This window comes from Papaver somniferum, chromosome 3 (assembly GCF_003573695.1).
Source record: "Papaver somniferum cultivar HN1 chromosome 3, ASM357369v1, whole genome shotgun sequence".
In the NCBI taxonomy this organism is placed as follows: domain Eukaryota; kingdom Viridiplantae; phylum Streptophyta; class Magnoliopsida; order Ranunculales; family Papaveraceae; genus Papaver; species Papaver somniferum.
The window spans coordinates 51,679,267-51,699,073 of NC_039360.1; the positions used below are offsets into that span (position 1 = coordinate 51,679,267).

General features: G+C 36.7%; 1 long non-coding RNA gene across 3 annotated transcripts; it reads left to right on the plus strand.

The window, feature by feature from the left end:
* The first annotated feature begins 10,587 nt into the window (after positions 1-10,587).
* Positions 10,588-15,061, plus strand: LOC113356141. 3 transcript variants are annotated; one of them, XR_003362876.1, is made up of 9 exons: positions 10,588-10,724; positions 10,829-10,949; positions 11,166-11,324; positions 11,411-11,610; positions 12,153-12,359; positions 12,461-12,573; positions 13,233-13,397; positions 13,553-13,691; positions 14,649-15,061. It is a non-coding gene; the product is annotated as an uncharacterized LOC113356141 (long non-coding RNA). The 3 variants fall into 3 exon arrangements; XR_003362875.1 differs by having other exon boundaries at positions 11,411-11,630; positions 13,233-13,691; XR_003362874.1 differs by having other exon boundaries at positions 13,233-13,691.
* The last annotated feature ends 4,746 nt before the right edge of the window (positions 15,062-19,807 follow it).

Sequence of the window (19,807 nt, forward strand, 5' to 3'; positions counted from 1 at the left end):
TCCGTGTCGTCCCACCCCACCAGAAGAAACGCAGTCCTCTCATCCATGCCTTTTAGAACAGCATTCTTCAATTGTTCCTCAAGAAAGTTCAAACACATTAACCAAGCCATTATCGACAGACACTGTTTCCGAATTATCAGCTACTTCCCTTACGAAATCAATTGTCCCGGATCCAGCCAGTACAAACTGCTTACTAATAAATATCCTCTGCACCTCTAACTCAGCTGTATATGATAAAAAGGTAGCTAAATTATCAAAATGATTGAGATTTAATTTAAAAGTTGAGGAAGGATACGAACCGTCAACACATTGCTCTTCCTTATCAGTAACGATTTTGCCATCCTTAAGGACCGCACGGCTGTCCGATCCAATGAGCATCCCTAGTGCTTGAACCAACCCGACTAGCAAACCACCTTTTGCCTCACCCTGAGTAGAAGAAAAAAACCAGCCATGATCAATAGAAAGAAGTCTCTCTAGGATACACATGGGGACTTTCAAGTTGCCCAATAATCTCATCAGTTTTTTTGGGGTTATAAGTCCAATAGAGGTATGAATCCTATTGGATGGAACAAGGTGTGTAAACCTAAGGAAGGATATGGGAGGACTTGCTTTTAGGGATCTAGAGAAATTGAAACCTTGCACTTCTTACTAAACTTGCTTGGAGAATCTGCATAGAGTCAAGTCATCTAATGGTTCAAGTTTTGGGAGGAAAGTACTTCAAGTATGGTAATCTTCTTCATCAAAAATTGGAAGCTAAAAACTGCTCTTACACATGGAATGGAATCACAAAAGGCTTACTGGTAGTGAAACAAAACTACTTCATGGAAATCAACAATGGTAGGAAAACCAAAATTTGGAGAGATAGATGGATTTCAGGTATGATTACTCCTCCATCACCAATAAATGACCTTCGCAGATTTTATGAAGATGTTGCCGAATTATTTGTCCCTGAGTCCAATCAATGGAATGAACAACTACTTCACCAACTTTTTGATGCTGCCATATCCAGTAAGATACAATCACTCTTTATTGATTTATCTAAAGAAGATACCATACTATGGATGCCTGCCAAAGATGGTAAATTCTCTGTAAAGAGTACTTACAATATGCTTACTAAGTGCAGTGGGGAGGTACAGGGAATCACGAAAACAACTTGTGAAGCCATTACCCAACAAGTAAAACAGAAATCTAACAAACAAATTATAGAGATGATGATTTTTTTTTCAATGAAAGATTTATTAGTTTATTAAACTAGATCATGATATTAGTGTTGTTGATATACCTGTGTATGATCCGCTGAAGCTGAAGTAGTCGCCACTTGCATCTGAACTAGACGTCGCCATTGAAGAACTTAAGAGCTTTTGAGAGATTAGGGCTTCAAACTTTATAATGGGACAGAGGCAAGAGGAGAACTTCGTTGAGCTTTATAGAGAGTTTTAATAAATGCAAGAGGAACGGGTCCAATTACTTTCTACACACAGATTAGGGATGTTAGTAGAAACATGGTAAATATATACTAGTAGAGAAACATGGTAAAAAGAGTTGGTGATGGTGAAACTGTAGAAGCAGTGTTAAATTAGTTACCAGTGACACTACTTTCTGGTTTTTTCCCCAAGATTTTGTGTTGCTTTTTGTAGAAATATAGAGATAGAGAGACTAGTTCCAAGTTTTGTAAAGTGTTTTACTCTAAGGTAATTCGGTTTTTGCTTTGATTGATCAGATTAGATGATTTTTTACTTTGATCTTTTTCCTTTATTCGACTGAATTAAGTAACTTATTAGACATAGCGATTCATTATAGAGCGTAATTCTCTCTTCATCTGCTTTATTTAGTTCAGGACGGCATTTTTGTTTCCGATACTAAGAAAATACTTATTGCCGTTACAGTTTACTACTACAAATATCGGAATTCAAATACAATCCTAGAATAAAGGAAAAAATCATGGGGCTGTACAATCTAAATTAATCGCAATACGTACCTCAAAATGCATCATGAAGTAGAATATGTTCCTTGGATCCTTCTCGTCGACTCTGCCAAGGAACGTCTTGAATCGGTCGTGCAGTACTAATTACTGTAGCTAGAACCTTTCTTCTAGTCAAATTCTTCACCGCCATTCTTCTTCCTCTTCATCCCAATTTTTTCTTGCTTCGTCTTCATCCTTGAACACAATTTTCTACAATGTTGAACCCAAATGCAGAGCCATATCAGTACCAAAAAAGGAGATGATACACATCTGCTTACTACTATCTATCTATCACAAAGAAACTCTTCCTCCTCCTCTACAACTCCTTCATCCCTTTTATCAAAATCCTACTACCCTCCCCTGCCATCCTTCCACCACCGCCTCCACTTGATCATAATCATCAACGAAAACCACTTCCTGTCTCTGTTGAAATACAAGATCGCCATACAGCTTCCTGATGCAAAACATAAATAATAATAACTAATTTATATATGCATCATTATCATCATATAAAGTAGTAATAACAACAAGTATTCATCCTCATCAGTAGTTAACTAGTATCAATTAGTAAATAATACTAGTTATGTACTGGAGCTTATTTGTGTCACCCTAATCCAAAGGGGCTAAGTTCATCAAACAAGAAGACTAACGGCAACTGCAAGATGAAACTTAGCTTATATAAAGACAACTCTCTTTATTGATGTTTAGAAAATCTCTCAAAACTAAACACAAGCTCTAATCTTTCTCATATGATCAACCACAACTTTGGTGATCATATATATATAGAACTATGAATTCCTTTTCCTAGTCCTATTACCTTATTACATGTCTTTCCTTTTCTTAGAACTAGATGACTTCTAATTCCCTTAGGATTACATCAATTTCCTAATCTTGTCCTAACCAGCTTGTTAGTGACTTCTATGTTGAAGTTAATCCAACATTCTCCCCCTTAAGCTTCAACTATGCTTGTGAAAAATCTTGTACTCCTATTAATTTCCTCATTTCTTCAAACTTGATCCGAGCTAATGCCTTTGTCAATATATCTGCTTTCTGCTCAGTTCCTGGTATGTGTTCAACGTTGATGATCTCCTTCTCGATACATTCTCGTATGAAATGATACCTTTTGTGAATGTGTTTCGTCTTCCCATGAAACACTGGATTTTTAGTGAGTGCAATTGCAGACTTATTATCAATCTTGATGAGAACTTTTTCAGGTTCTCTTCCTTTGATTTCACCCAATAATTCTTGAAGCCATATTGATTGTTTAGCTGCTTCTGTTGCAGCCATAAACTCAGCTTCACAGGATGAGAGGGCTACAATGTCTTGCTTCTTTGAACACCATGTAATAGGTGCTTCTCCTAGATAAAATATATGACCAGTTGTACTTTTTCCATCATCTTGGTCAATATTATGACTGCTGTCATTATACCCAACAATTCCTTTTGATCCTCCTTGACCATACTTCAATCCATAGCTGATTGTTCCTCTTAGATATCTCAATATCTGCTTTATTACACCACCATGAGACTTGCGTGGACTCTGCATATAACGGCTTGCTACTCCCACTGAGAAAGCCAAGTCTGGTCTTGTGTGTAACAAGTATCTAAGGCATCCAACATTTCTTCTATAACTCGTTGGATCAATCTCAGCTTCTTCTTGTGCCTTTGAAACTTTAAGTCCAAACTCCATTAGTATCTTAGTTGGATTACAAGTTTCAAGTCCTGCTTGTTTCAGAATTCTCCTTGCATAAGCTTCTTGTTTAATCTGAATCCCATCTACTCCTTGATGGACTTCTATGCCAAGGTAATAAGTGAGTTTTCCGAGGTCTGACATCTCAAACTTTGATGACATTTCTCTCTTGAACTCATTGATCACCTTAAGGGAGTTGCCAGTCAAAAATAGATCATCTACATAGACTACAATCACAAGAAGCGTTCCCTTTTCTTCTCTTCTGTATACTGATGTTTCTTTAGAGCACTTAACAAATCTGATTTCTCTTAAGATTTGATCTAACTTTGTACTCCAGGCTCGAGGAGCTTGTCTTAGACCATATAGTGCTTTTGATAACTTATAAACCTTATGCTCTTGTCCTTTTACTTTAAAACCTTCTGGTTGTTCAACATACACATCTTCTCGCAATTCACCATGTAAGAATGTTGTCTTAACGTCTAAGTGGTGAATTTCCCATGAGTTTGATGCTGCTTCTGCTATTAAGAGGCGAATTGTCTCTAGTATAACAACTATTGCGAAAACTTCATCAAAGTCTATGCCTGATTCTTGAACGTATCCCTTATCTACAAGTCTTGCCTTATATTTGTTGACAGTACCATCATCATTCCGTTTTATTTTGAAGATCCACTTAAGACCAATCACTTTTACCCCACCTGGCTTATCAACTAGAAACCAAGTCTTGTTTCTGTTGATTGAGATAATTTCTTCTCTACATGCTTGTGTCCATTTAGTCGAGACCTTTGCTTCCTGAAAATTCCTTGGTTCATCATTAACAGAAAGTAGCATAATCTCACATTCTTCTGCAGCTTGAAGAACATAATCCTCCAGATACTGTGGCGTTTGTATCTGTCTTGTTGATTTTCGCAGTGGAATGGGTTGAGTTATTTCATCGATCTCTTCTTCTTCTTCTTCTTCTTCGTTATTCTCAGTGTTTTCATTATTCTCTTCTTCTTCTTGATTAACATCATTGTTTCCATTGGTATTGATGATTATGGGTCCTTCGCCTTCATCAATTACTTGACCCCATCTCATGTGAAACATTCCTGGATCCCTACTTGGTCCATCATTAGTTTCTTTCCAGTTCCCGTTTGCTTTTGCATCGAATGCCACATCTCGACTCACTATCACTCTTTTCGTTGTTGGATTGAATAATCTGTAAGCTTTGGATCCAGGCTCAATTCCTAGATTCACAAGAGTCTGAGATCGATCATCCAGTTTCTTAAGAGTTGCAGAATCAACTTTTGCGTATGCTTTGCAACCAAACACTCTTAAATGATCTATGTTTGGTTTTCTCTTTCGCAAACTTTCATATGGAGTCATGTCTTTCAGAGCTTTCGTAGGTATCCTGTTTATTAGGTATGTGGAGTGTCGTACAACTTCTCCCCATAGATAATTAGGTACCTGCATATCCTTTAAAGAACTTGTTGTCATCTCCATTAGAGTCCTGTTTCTCCTCTCCACCACTCCGTTTTGTTGTGGTGTATATGGTGCTGTGAGTTTCCTTTTGATTCCATTTGACTCACAGAACTTGTTGAACTCTAAGGAAGTGAACTCTCCTCCTCTATCAGTTCTCAGCATTTTGACTTCCTCTTTTAACTCTTTTTCTATCAGATTTCTGAAAGCTTTGAATCTGTCAAATGCTTCACTCTTTTCTTTCATAAGAATATACCACATATATCTTGAGAAGTCATCTATAATAACAAATATGTATTTGTTATTTGCAAGGGTTTGTGGTGTAATAGGACCACATAAATCAGCATGAAGAAGCTCTAAAGGCTTTGAGGCTCTGAATGTTGTTTCTTTTGGAAAACATTGACGCGTTTGTTTCCCGACTAAACATGATTCACAGATCCTTGATTCATCGTTTATCTGTGGTAGCCCTCGAACCATCTTGTTCTGAGACATTGCCTTTAAAGTTCTAAAGCTTATGTGTCCTAATCTTGCATGCCACTTCCATGTATGATCTTCCAGTCTCATATTCAGACACAATGGCCTTCCAATCATGAGACTTATCTTGTAAAGTCTATTATGTGAACGTGAGACTCTAACTAAAAGTCTTCCACTTGGGTCATGAACTGTTAGATAATCTTGTCGCATTCTAACATCACATCCAACTTCTGTAGCTTGTCCTAAACTTAGAATTTTGCTTTGTAAGTTTGGGATGAAGTAGATGTTTGTGACAAGCTTCTGTTCTCCGGTCTTGCTCTGAAATAGAATTGATCCTTTCCCTTCAATTTCTACAGAAGATCCATCCCCAAACTTCACTTGTCCTTTGATTTTCTCATTGAGTTCAGAAAAGTAGTGTCTCTTACCAGTCATGTGATTGCTGGCTCCATTATCTAAATACCAGATTCCTTCTTCACCATCCTTTGATTCGTAGTTCTTTGGTATTAGTTTCCCTTCGTTTAAGAATACAACTTCGTGCATGAAAAGAGCTGTATCTGCTTCCCTTGTTTCATTATTGTTTGCTTCTTCCATCTTTTGTATTCTTTCAGGGCATACAGAGGAGAAGTGTCCTGGTTTATCACATCTGTAACAAATAATGTTTGATCTATCCTTCTTTTCTTTCCCTTGGTTTTGATTATTCTGACTTGTTGTTCTATCTTGTGAGTTAAACCTTCTTCCCCTTCCTCGGCCTCTGTTTCCTCTACCACCTCTTCCACGACCTCTTCCTCTTGTCGCAGAGTTTTGTTGGTAAGAGTTTGTGTACAAGAGTTTTCCTTGAGTTTCTCCATTGTTTTCTTCATCAAGGATTCTCTCTTCATATGCTTTCAATCTTCCAATTATATCTTCATAGCTAGTCTTCTTTAAATCTAAGACTTGTTCGAGAGAAGGTATGATATGAATATACTTGGATCTTGGTAGACTGTTGAGAAACTTCTTGACAAGCTTGTTCTCTTCAATAGTTTGTCCAAGTGATGCAGCTTTTGAGGCTATCTCTGATAGCTTTCCTGCAAAGCTATCAATAGTATCAGTGTCTTTCATCTTCACTCTTTCAAATTCAGACATTAAGGTTTGCAGACGGGCTTCTTTAACTCGATCAACTCCGAGATTACGTGCCTTTATTGCATCCCAAATTTTCTTTGAAGCTTCCTGTTCACCAACTTGTAGAACAAGACATTCTGGTATTGCTTGAAAGAGTAATCCAATGGCAACATTGTTTTTGTCTGGGTCCAATGTACCAGGATCAATTGTTTCCCAAACTTTGTATATTTTCATCAGTACCTTCATTCTCATGGCCCATACTGTGTAGTTTGTGGCGTTGAGGATTGGAACTTGTATTGATGGTGGCGTGAACTGTTTTGCACCCACAATGGTGGTTTCGTTTTCCATGGCTCAGAAACAAGCTCTGATACCAATTAATGGCAACTGCAAGATGAAACTTAGCTTATATAAAGACAACTCTCTTTATTGATGTTTAGAAAATCTCTCAAAACTAAACACAAACTCTAATCTTGCTCATATGATCAACCACAACTTTGGTGATCATATATATATAGAACTATGAATTCCTTTTCCTAGTCCTATTACCTTATTACATGTCTTTCATTTTCTTAGAATTAGATGACTTCTAATTCCCTTAGAATTACATCAATTTCCTAATCTTGTCCTAACCATCTTGTTAGTGACTTCTATGTTGAGGTTAATCCAACAAAGACAACAACAAAAACAAGTCCAACCAGTAGTACTAGTGTTTTGATAGAAATATTCCCAACGGATTAGTATGGTTCTCTTTCTGTCTCTTCTTCTGTTTCCCGTTGTTTTTTGTTTTATGGTTAGTACTAATATCATCTTTGTCTACAAACAACACTGTAGGAGGATGCTGATCAGCATTGTAGACCAGCACTGTATAGATGAGAACAGGAAAGCCTTAAGAATGTTATATCATCAAGATGATCATCAGGATGATAACTCATCTTCTTAAGAATCAACAACTCTTTCTGAATATGTTTTCCTATACTTGCCTGTGGATTGATCATCAGGAATGGTTCTTGTTTCCTTCAGTCGTTGGTACCACCAGGAAGAGGATCGTTAATTGATTCAGCTTCTGGTACCACCAGGAAGAGAATCGTTAATTGATTCAGCTTCTGGCAGGTAGTACCGTAGTAGTAGTACTGTTCTTTCTCTCATATTAGCTGCAAGTATGTGCTGTCTTTAGCAAGTAGTCTCTCTCTCATGTCTAGCAAAGTTATGGCATCTCAAACAAAGCATTTCTCCTTTTGAATATTCTTATTCAGTTAATGCAAAACTTTCATGTTTAGCTGCAAGTACTTGCTGTGTTTAGCAAGCAGTGTCTCTCTCAGTCATGTCTAGCAAAGCTAATACTGATCATCATATGGCATATTATCAAGCAAAGGATCATTTTCCCTTTTGAATCTTGTTAATTAATAGTTAAACATTATGCATTGTCTAATTAGTTTTGTTTTGTCATTAGATAAATCAAATATCAAGCATCATTTTCCCTTTTGAATCTTGTTAATTAATAGTTAAACATTATGCATTGTCTAATTAGTTTTGTTTTGTCATTAGATAAATCAAATATCAAGCAGACTGATCGAAAGTGATATTGATAAATCTACTGGTATTTTATTATTATTATTATTATTATTTTATTATTATTATTTATTTATTTTTTAAATTTTTTTTCATTAATGGGAGAACGATGATTACATAACTAGTTGGAAGCCTAACAAGCTAAGCTCCAACGACATACTATTACATTAATTGAACAGGTTGCTGTGCTAACCTACCGAAACGGTGGGGGCTGAGGTTGTGTCACAAGGGGACAAACTAACACTACCTTCCATGTTAATTCCTGCAATATTACGTCATTAGGGATTTGAACCTGGGACCTCCTGGAGCGCATTAAACTTTGAGAAACGGGGATGACCAGCTGAGCTAGGGGCCTTCCATGTTGTTATTATTATTATTATTATTATTATGTGCTTAATGAGAACTATTAATTTTTTGTCTTTCCATATATGTTGTGTTTTATAGGAATGCAACCCACCTGTGTTTGGATGTTTAGTCATGTGTAGGTAGTAGCAGCAACACTGTCTTTTCTCCAGGGACGGACCCAGGATTATTTGTTGGGTAAGGCTAGTTCACAGGGTAAGGCAACCACTAAGCGGCCAACGGTCGCGACAAATTTTTAGAGGGTTAGAAATAATTTTAAACGTACAAACTAATGGAGAAAATATTGCATATGAGGGAATAAGGGAACAAACGAAGACTTTCTACTGCATGTGAAGCAAAGAAAACAACAAAAGCATAGACCACGACCAAAATTATAGCAAGTTGTTATGATTTTACAACTAATTCTGGACAGTTGTCAAACTACGTGTGAGTTAAACCAAAAACTTATGAGATTACTCATACATAAATTTATTTTTCTACACATTTGACCGGGCTATAGCCCCTTCATGGGTCCGTCAGTGCTTTTCTCTCTACAAACTTTGACCAAAAAATTTGATTTTATATATAGAGTACTGGTGATACTGATTATCTATCTCTTTCTAAATCACCAAAATGGCAATAAAACAGTGTTACATCTGGATCGTCCTAGTGAAAATGGCATAAAAAGGTTTTTTAATTTGAATATTTTCTTCATACTTTCATATCAAAGTCATCTATTTTAGTAGTCTTTCTCTTTCGGATCATCTTTAAAAAGAAAAATTATACTGTATTTTTTCTTTCCTGTTAATAGCACTACAACTCCGTGACCATGGGTTATAGTAGCATGATCAACTTAAATTTGATTTGTAATGATTATTATGTACAGTATATATTAGGATTGAAGGGATTGTTGTTTTTCTTTTTGTAGAAAATAAATATAGAAAGCAAATGAGTCATGACTCATGACCATGACTTTTGGTTGCCCACACATATAATACAAAATAAAATGATAGGTCTGGATTTTGTGGAGACTGGCAATGAATTCACGTGGTGAGAGATAGAAAAGATTGTTGCTCGATCTTGTAGAGTAGAATGGAAAAAAAAAATTTAACGGATGTTGTATGCCATGCAGCTAAACATGATGTTGACAAGAAAAACCCATAAAATAAATGATGTTGACAGAAGTGAGGAGGTCATATCGTTAATATATAACGTGTAGTCTGATTAATATCCTAAAATTTGCAGCATATTATTCGTTTCTGCATCATGGGTATAACTCCAGCGTACATGTAGGCTAAGTTAAATTTTGTCAAATGAAAATAACAGTCAGGCTGGCACTCCAGCAAATTATTATACTAAAATTTGCCGTGAAAACAAAGATGCAGGGAGAGAATGCGCAAATTCAGTTCCACGCATAAACCCTGAAGCCAAAATACACATATACTCGATAGTTTCACTGGATAATCCTAATCCAAGTTAACTGTTGATGGCACCATATGGACTAGACGATAAGAGTTGTAGAAAACTATAGAATAACAACAAAGAGAATGGTCATGATGCATGTCTTACAAACTTCACATGCTGATGAACAACATCTTAATATAATGTCTTGCATTATGTGGTAATATAATGCAAATGACTAGTGGAAGAATGATTAATATAATTTGATTCAAATTAGTTCAACTGGAACCCAGAAGCAAAGCCAATCAAGAGCATCATCAAATATAGCTGCATGCATCTATTAAATGTGCAGAAATGAATAAATATATACGTATCATTTGAAGACTAGAATATTCCAAGTTGCTCTATCTCACATGTAGTATGATTTTATTTATGGCAGATGTTGCATTCTATTTTTAGGATATTATTTAATTAGCTTTCCTGATTAGTTCGTCCTAACCATCATCCGGTAGGAAACATCCAACGGTCAAAAGTAAAAGCAAGAGGTATAACACGAACTCTTTAGTTAGATTGTCAAGAGTCAACTCAAAACTGAAGACTCTTTGAGTCTTTGCCAAAAAGGCAGTACCTGCAGATATACTAATATTCTAATGATGATGAAAAATAAAGTAAATAATAATAATTCTAGTAATCCTAAGATCCCAACAGTCCTCCTCCGTCGAACGGCAAACTGGTAACCCTCTTTCTTTCTTTCTTTCTTTCTTTCTCAGCGATATAGTTTGTTTTTTGCATTCTGATACTTTGTGTGTTGTTTGTGGTTCTGAATTCTCAAATAAGAGTGTGTGGGGAAAAAGATTGGGAAAAACAAAGGTTTTATCCCTCCTCCTGAGCTTCTACCGGAAATACCAGTCTATGTCTCACATGAGGATGTAAATTTCGTCCTTGAAGCTCTGATCAGGTACATACCCTGAACTTCCTTTGTTTCGTTTACTGTTTATTTTGAATAATTTCATTTACTTACAACGATTAGTTGCATATCTGGAACTTAATCGGCAGCAATGTTTTCTCAAAAATCACCAATTATGGTTTTGTTGATTAATTGTCATTTAAATAGGTAAATAGTTAACTATCTGATCTGATCGTAGATAATTTATATTTATTTGTTTTGTCAAAGCTATGAAGAAGAGAAAGGGGATGATATTGAGGTTCGCTAGGAGGACTAATAAATGAAGAATGTTGGAGAAACAGATACCAAAAAGACAAGCTGGAAGTGGATCCTGTATATTCTCCCTTCCTATTAAATCCTTGGATGGAAAATTACTATACAAAACTGGTGAGTATTAGTTTGTTCTATTATCTGTCTCGCTTCAAAGGTAATAATGAACTGCGATGTATTTTCTGATATGGGTAATAATGCAGCTTCAAAGTAAGCTAAGAGACCTGCAAATGCAGCAAATGATGATGATGGAGCGAATGTAAGTGTTGTGAAGCTTACAAAGCCAGAAAGGAGAGCAAAATGAAGAAGACTAGGAAAGAGGCGAAGAAGCAGCAGAAAGGAGATAGTTAGTGCAGATGAGGTGGAATTGGAAGCAGATCCTCAACCTCAACCTCAAGCATTGGTATTTTCTTTTTATTACAGGTTTTTTTTTTTTTGCTGAATTTCTCTTTAGATTTATTTGAGTTTTTTCATTACTATATGCTCATGATTGACGAGAAGTCACTGACTAATGACAAAGGAAGCATATCCATTTTTTTGTGGAGCTAAAACCACAAAGTTGCAAAATGGGAATTGGGTCTTAGTTTTCAGTCCTATTTTTGTTTATTCCCGAATAGTTTATACACTGGGCATAAACTAACATTAGCTTATAAGCTAGGTCCTATACTTCCTGTATTAAACTGATTCCTTAAGCTCTGGAACCTTCAACTGTATTACATTTTTTCTCTTTCTACTATTGATGAACTTATCGGGGACGTTTATAGTGGGATCCAAATTATAAATTATTGGAATCTTCTTCTGTTACATTATTATTATTATTATTATTATTATTATTATTATTATTATTATTATTCTAATTTGATGTACGATTATTGTTTAGTTAATATGTTATGACTATATCTTTAGCAGCTCTTTATTCTCTTAATGATATTTTTCTGCCTCTAGGCTTAGGTGAAAGAAGAAGGTTCAGCTGAAGAATTTCTTTTGAGTAAGAAGAGTAAACTAGCAGAGTTGGGGATTGGCGCTGTTCACTGATCCGTAGTCAAATTATTAAATTCTTAAAAGAGATAGGGTAGCTTTCCAAGGATGAAAATCAAGCAACTAGCTTGGGGTCCTCTCCTTATTGGCTATTTTCATAGATATCATTCCTGGGTATTTTTCATGCTTCGCCACATTATATCAGTTCACTACTCTTGATGTGGCTTTGCTTGTGATGTTTTCCAATTTGACTCTTCTTTCACTGTGTGCAACAGTTATCAGATCAGACTTCCTCGCCGACAAGGAGCTGTCGAGCAGGAGATGAATGTTTCGAAGGAAGTAAAGAAAAACGTGATTCTTTGAATCCACACTGTTGACCTCTTATAAGGTTTGAGTTTTTATTATGCAAGACTTGTTTCCATTAAGAAAATTAAGTCATGACATCAACTATGGGTATACGTTGTTACATTAGTGAGTGAAAGATTCTTACATCTCATTCATCCCCAAAAATCTGGTTGGTTTTGTAGTAAGATATCCCTTTCACTTATTCATTGATTTCAAGTGATGTCCAAAACCTGGTGATACACTTTCTGTGATTGCTGTGACCCATGTCAACATGCACAATTAGTATTTAGAGGTCTAATAATTATGGGAGTAATTGTAAAAGCATTTTAATAGCTGTTTAAATTTCGACTACTTTCAGTTGAAGGTAGTGTAGGGGTCCTGCGATTTCAGTTTTGGTCTGAGGCAGGTTGGCTGAGATGTTTGCTCCTCTGCTGAGTCTGTGGAGAAACAGCAAAATTTAACACCTACAAGGCTTTCGAATCATGTTACATGGATTTTAACCTTAACCATACTTTCAATTGCACTGAAATGCTTAACATGTTGTCAGTTATAGTTGGTTGCAATCATATGTTCTTTGTGATTTGCGATTCCATATATATTGCTCACCATGTTCATTGTTCTTCCTACTGGATTTTTATAATGTATTATATCTTAATAGGCGAGACCTTCTAACTAATTTTTTTTTTTACTTGTGTGTGCTAGGTTTACCTTCAAGAGTCTAATAAGCCTTACCGAAGCAATCATCCTTCCAACATGTTGCTGTGCATTGCATGTGTTTTTTGCTGGATGTTGTTCCTCATTTCAATTTCTGTGAGAATTTGTAGCTGCTGTCATCAATAACATGAGCTCCCCAGATGATGTCATAAGGTTGTGTTAAATACGAGCCTTATGCTTTACTCTTTTAGGCTTTGCTTGAGATTTTATGTTTCTTTAGTTACTGTTGCTTAGTAGTCCTGTACAGTTTAAGAGGTACTCATCCTGAGTAGGGTTTATCTTTATGAAGATGCTTCGGTTGGTTACAGGAAACTTTGCTGCACAGCTATAAAGTCACAATTTCTTAAAGAAAGCAAACATGGTGGCGTAGCAACTGTGGAGGCTGTTCATTTGATTGAAAATCATGTAAAATTATGCGATCGTCGGCTGCATCCTGATACCATTGAGGTATAATGTTAACTTCTTCCTACCAACATTAAGAATTTCTTACTTTGAATATATCCTTCTTCCCGGCCTTTTGAGTTGATTGGTATTTTTGTTAACATACTGCTGCAATAACAATTTGGATTACTCTTAAAAAAACCACGTGTTTAAAACTGTCAATTAAAATCTCATAAACTTTTGATATAGCCATAGAACATAAGTGATTATACGATAATGTCCCCAAAGGATATGTGCTTTATTGAATCAAGGATGATCTAAGTTCTGCTAAATGAACCCATACACCAACATTTTTTGGCTTGATGTATCTTTAACCTAGAAGAGGACCATGGTTTTATAGAAAAATGCTTGATGCATTCATTTCTGAAGTAAGGTTGTTTAAAGATTTCTTTGTAGTACATGCTAATTTTGATGGAATCAGTTTTATCATCTTTATTGATTTCACTGACCCAGTGCTAGATTGAAATGTTAAATTAACTAGAGTGTCCATAAAATTGGATTGGGCTCGTTTGGTAAAAACTTGGTACTGACTGGTGTGCCCTTAGCCAATTAAGGGTGTTGTTTCTCAGTGCCATTAGTTGGTCAGTATAAATAGAAAAGGATGATCTGATCTTTTTCTGACTGGAAGGGTTACAAGTGTGAGTACTTTTGTGAGAAAATGAGGCAGAAATAGCCTCATTGCAAGTTTTAGTTTTGTTTCTGTTTTTGCCTACAAGTTCTGCCTGCGTTATGCTGCAAATACTGTGGCAAATACACTGGCGTAGCAGAGCTACACCAATGCCTGGAACTGAAAACTGTCTGTCTAAACTTTGTAGCTATAACCGGAAACTTAGGAGGTGAGTGCTGTATTTAGAGTTCTGAGAAAGTAGCTAGCTATTTTGTATTGATTTCATGACGAGTACCAAGTGTCTTTTCAGTTTCCGATTAAACAATTCTGACTATTAAAATGTTTTACGTGCAAAGGTTGCGAAGTGTGATGGGTTTGCATATTTGGAGAAGAGGTGTCCCTCACTATTGATTTATTGAAGACTAGTGAGGTGGTCAAGGAAAAATGAAGCCTAATACTTTGCTGGAAAGGAATCTCAAAAACAACAACAGCAACACCTGCTGCAACACCAACACCGGCCTCAGGGGGATAATTTCTGCGTGTTCTGACTTTGTGATTAATGAGTTGTGGCCTGTGAGAGTAACCACATCAAGCAGGTCAGCTTTTGGTAAATAGTAAATTTTTCTGGTAAATATAACAAGGGTTAAAAGTGGATGTGTTTGATTTTTAACGTGTAAATTTCTTTGGTAAATAGTAAGTTTCTCCTGTTCTGAGTCTTCGAACTTTAATACTTGACAAAATCATTATAATGTTCCTAACACGTTGATAATTGGTGTCCTTCACCTTTCTTTTTAAAGCGAAAGAGGGTCTTAGAAACTTGATCTCTGAGTACGAGCTTTTATCACCCTTCCTGCTATAATTGTTTTAACTGGTTAAAGTGTGTCTCATAATCAATAGAGGCTTACCAAAGGACTATGTCATACCCTTCTTTTGCTAGATGATGGTTTTTTTTTTTTTGTACCATCGAAATGTTGATCATCAACTTCCAGTGAAACTGAGGTCGACTGGACTACAACTCCAACTTCAGGTTAACGCTGTAGATTTCCGATCCACTCCATAGAAGACCTTCAACATGAACAACAAGTGCAGCTAGTAATAAAATATCATTCTATGGAGTGGATCAAAGAATTACACCGTGAGATACTAAAATACCAAGAAATTGAGGTAAGATGTGGTTTGTCACTTTACAACAGCCCTTCAACAATCTAAGGTGGTCGAAGATAGGGGTGAGCATTTGGCCCGTAACCCGCGGATTTAACCGGACCAACCGTTCATTTGCGGATGGATGTCCGGACCGTTCGTTAATGGGTTGGATGCGGATGGAATTTTTGAAATCCAACAGATAACGGATCGGCCCGGATGCAACCTTGAAAATCCGTTGGACATCCATATCCGTTAAATTAGAAGGCTATTATTGGGACGTCACTCCATTAGAGGGGCTTCACTTGGATATCTGGTGACCAAAAATATGGTTAAGGGATACTTTTGATTCAATAGGAATTTGTCCAAATTACCCTTCAATTAAAATTAAAACAAAAACATAATAAAAACCTAATCTTAATCTTCACACTTTCAACCTTTTGACTCCTGCTTTCTTCTTCTTCTTCACAATAAATTTCTATTTTCACATCAATTCATTTCATCATTTTCGATTAATCGACGGTTCGAAAACCTTAACATCGTTGGATTGAAATCTATATGAAAGATGAGGAACGAGCAAACTGATCCCAGTGATGGTAATCAACATCTCAATCAACCTCAACTTCATCCTCAACTCATTCTACCGATTCAATCAATTGAAGAATCAAGTTTTCAAACTCCTCAACAACAACCCATGGTGTATGTAAGGTAATAATCGAACAAACCCATCTTTTTGTACTCGTTTTTGTGCTTAAATCGAATGAAATCGAAGTAAAATTAGGGTTTTATTTACTTTCTGCTACTGTTACGCCTGGGTATGGTACTAGATTTTCCAGTCGTAATTTAGTTTTTGAAGAACTTACGCCTATGTTTAGTTCAATTCAAGCGTAAACTTTGATTTGCATGTCGTTCACGTCTAGGTTTAGTTGATTTCCAGGCGTAATTCCAATTTCACGCCTAGGTTTAGTTACAGAATTTTCCCATGGAGAACCTAGGCGTAATTCTAGTTTTACATTTCGATTGAAACTTGGGCGTAATTATTCCTGGATGTTTTGAAGAAATTTGAACTTTAGGTTTACGCCCAGTTTCTTTCACACTTTTTCCAGGCGTAATTTAGGACGTCTAGGTTTGCTATATGTAAAACCTAGGCTTAATATTCCTGGATGTTTTGAAGAATTCCAATTTTGGTTTACGCCTAGGTTCTTGCACTACACTTCCCAGGCGTAATGTTGGACGTCCAGGTTTTCTCTATGTCGATCCTAGGCATAATTCTTCCTGAATGTTTTGAAGAATTCCAACTTTGGGTTTACGCCTAGGTTCTTGCACTAGATTTCCCAGGCGTAAAGCTGGACGTCCAGGTTTTCTATATGTCGAGTCTAGGCGTAATTAAACCTGAACAATTTTTTTTAATAGATTGGCATGTGTGACTAATTCATCTATACTGATTCTATAAGATATATTTCTTGTAACTTGCAGGAATCGTGATAGAGCAAAGCCTAAAAGAATAGAGGAAATAACTTAACACCAAAAGATACTCCTCCACCTCACCATAATATTCATTGTGGGGTAGATCATAGAGGTATCCACAAGGATGCTAAGAAGAAGAAGGATATGATTCAAGGAAGTAGCTCAACATGTCCTGAAATTGAAGATAATGTTTTCCAAGATCTAGAAATTGAAGGGGAACAATTTCAACTACCGGTGATATCGGGAGGTACACTCGTGATTAGAGATACACCAAATCAACAAGAAGAAGAAGAAGTTGTTGTCAAGGAAAAGGGAAACAAGTTGTTATTGCTTCACCTGAAGCTACACCTAAACCTCAAGTGAAAGAAAATAAGCCGAGGAAGAAACCTTAACCAAAAGGCAAGCATATTCCTAAAGGCAGTAATTTGTTGCCTAAGAAGAAGAATGGTGCACTTTGGGGTGAGGCGCCCGATAAATCTGAGGTCTTATTTGGTTATCCGCATTCATGGGCTGCTAAGGTTTGCGAAAGCAGGGTAATAATCTATAACGTTCTCTTATTTTGCATGATTTTGTTCAACTTGATATATTGTTTATTTGGTATAATTTAGACATGAGTTTGATTTTATTACTGCCTTAACAACTTTCTCTTAACAAATTTGTTGTTTATACATTCTTTGTAGGATCATGAAATTGCGATAAAGAAACTGAAACATAAAAAGGCTGGTTATTGGTCGTTAGGTGAAGAATGTAAAGAGTTTCGTGATCTTGTAGTGGATACAGGGCTAGGTAATGGAATTCTCAACCATCAACATGAGTTTGATTCTATTACTGCATGTTCCTTTAGAGAGCGATATTGGTTAGAAACCGATACCTTTCATCTTCCATTCAGCGAGATGACAATAAAGCCGGATGATGTGAAGCAAATATTGAACTTAAACTTTGAAGGAAAATCTGTTTCTGAAGGTTTTGACAACAATATGAGTTGGGAAGACCTTTATGTCCTTGTTAAAGACACATTTGGATGGGAGAAAGCTGAAACGGAGAAACAGTTTAAGTGGGCTGGTGGAGATAAACCAACTGAACTAAGAGAAGGTCCAGCTATACCTGTCAAAAAGATATTGTTGAAGAATCTGAAAGATATGTTTGGAGGAACACAAAAGGCTGTAGTAGAACGTCATGAGGTGATAGATAAAACAAGAGCTCGTCGTACAGCCACCGCATCCCTATTGCATTCCCTTGGTACCATATTCTTTCCTGATAATTCGGGGAATCGAGTTAATACTCACTATCTACAATGGTTAAAATTTTTCCAGGAGACCAAAAAGTATGCTTGGGGCACTGCCACCCTCGCTTTTTTACTTGATAGTTTTCGAAAAGCTTCCAGGGTTGGAGCCACTGAACTTGCTGGGAATGTTGGTCTTTTTCAGGTAATTTATATAGTTTCGGTTTTGTTATATTTATCATTTCTTTTTTTATTGGTTTTATGTATATAGTTTTTATGGTTATATATAATTTGTTAGGCATGGGTATATGACCACTTTCCGACCATGAGACCTTCCACATCTTGGTCAGACGATGAGATTGGTCGTCCTACAGGAAAGAAGTTTGTATTCACTGGTACCAAGTAAAGCACAAAGAAGAGAAGATAGCTGATTTAAGGTTGAAAATGGATGCTCTCACTGTTGAAGATATGATATTTGATCCTTACATAGATCTAAAGGAAGATAAATTTGGAGAAGAGATTGATCACCGTGTTTTTTCAATTTTGGAATCTTACAATGGGCCTTTGTTTCATCCTCATGGGTACGTAATGGCCAATCCACGTCGAGTTCTCCGCCAATATGGTTACGTGCAATAAAAAGTCACTCATGAATCATTCAAATTGTTGGCTAATGCTTCTTCCGTAAAAAGTGCCAATGTCGTGCTCAACTACAGCCCAGAGCCAAGTATTGATGTTTGGAACGGCCGCAATAATGCACTATACCAAGTCCGCATGAAGGAGCTCATTCCTATTCTAGGCATAAAGGAAACGGAAGAAGGTTATTTGGAATGGTATTACCATTTTGGTCATCCTCATGTGATTAATAATGATCCGGAAGCGGCAGCATATATAAAAAAGGCTCAAGAAAAGAAGAAGCGTGAAGCCGAAAAGAAAAGTATATTTGATACGGATTGGAAGGCGCTATATTTCAAGATGGTAAGTAAAGTTGTTATTTTTCATGACGCCATTTCATAACACTATATTTGTTTGTACTAATATGTTTCATTTGATATGTAAAATAGAAAAAGAAATGCCTTCACTTGGCACAAACATTGACTCCATGCGTCCAAAAAGGTGAGGGCCTCACAAGTGCACAAGTAAAGGTTTTCCAACAACAAATCAAAGACTTGCCGGATTCAAACAAGGATTACGAGAACTTAGAGAGGGGCACGAAGAAGAGTAGAGATGTGGGTACTAGTCAACGTCAGCCATCACCTAATAGTTCTGAAACCAATGAAGAGGATATGCATTGTGACGGACCAGAAAATTTTCGCTTCCAACGGGTCGGGTTACGACCCGCTTGGAAAGCTCTGACATCCCGATACGCCACTAAAGCAACCAAATTTTCGAAGGGTCATTTAAACCGACAATTGATTTCAATCGTCTTTACTATGAAGACACAATGTCTCTTGGCAGAGTAGTCCGATACCAACCACCGTTATCAAACAAACGGTCTTCCGGGTTGCCACCCGTAGGTGGGGTACCAATTAAGGCCTGACAGAATGCGCCGTTATCAAACAAACGGTAATCCAATGCCAGGGTAGTCCGATACCAGCCACCGTTATCAAACAAACGGTCTTCCGGGTTGCCACCCGTAGGTGGGGTGCCATTTCTGGCCTGGAAATTCACAGTACTCTTTCAAGCTCA